This window comes from Sinocyclocheilus anshuiensis, unplaced genomic scaffold (assembly GCF_001515605.1).
Source record: "Sinocyclocheilus anshuiensis isolate Anshui unplaced genomic scaffold, SAMN03320099.WGS_v1.1 scaffold1583, whole genome shotgun sequence".
Lineage (NCBI taxonomy): Eukaryota > Metazoa > Chordata > Actinopteri > Cypriniformes > Cyprinidae > Sinocyclocheilus > Sinocyclocheilus anshuiensis.
Genome location: NW_015548269.1, coordinates 73,175 through 74,063, shown reverse-complemented (window position 1 = coordinate 74,063; position 889 = coordinate 73,175).

Below are 889 nucleotides of genomic sequence, written 5' to 3'. Positions count from 1 at the left end.
CTCGAGATGCCCCTGTCCTGTGCGACTAGATTGCTGTCCTACTGGCGAAGGATGCAATCGAGCCTGTCCCTCCAGCCGAGATGAAGTCAGGGTTTTACAGCCCTTACTTCATCGTGCCCAAGAAAGGCGGTGACTTTTGGCCAATCCTGGATATGCAAGTCTTAAATCAGGCCCCTCACAAGCTACCATTCAAGATGTTGATGCAGAAGCGCATCATCAGATGCATCCAGCCCCAGGATTGGTTTGCAGCTGTCGATCTGAAGGACGCTTAATTTCATGTCTCGATTCTTCCTCGACACAGGCTTTTCCTATGGTTTGCGTTTGAGGGTCCGGCATGGCAGTACAGGGTCCTCCCCTTCAGGCTGTCCCTGTCTCCCCATGTCTTTATGAAGGTCACAAAGGGTGCCCTTGCCCCATTATGGGAAGGGGGCATGAGGATCCTCAACTACCTCGACGACTGGGTCATCATTACTGTCACTTCCTGTTTCAGAAGCTGAAAAGTTTTCTCAGTTTTAATGATTTAGAGGTTGTTATTCATGCATTCATTTCAACAAGGCTGGATTACTGTAACGCTCTTTATGCTGGAATTAACCAGTCTTCACTATCACGTTTACAGTTGGTACAGAATGCTGCTGCTCGATTTTTGACAGGGACAAAAAAGAGGGAGCATATTACCCCTGTGTTAGCTTCACTTCACTGGTTACCTGTTAAATTCAGAGTTGATTTTAAGGTTTTAGTTTTAGTTTTTAAAGCACTTCATGGTCTTGCCCCAATTTACATTTCAGATCTTCTCCATTTCTATTCTCCTGTGAGAACGCTTAGATCGTCTTCTCAGAAGTTATTGATTGTCCCAAAATTTCGTTTAAAATCTAAAGGGAACAGAGCTTTT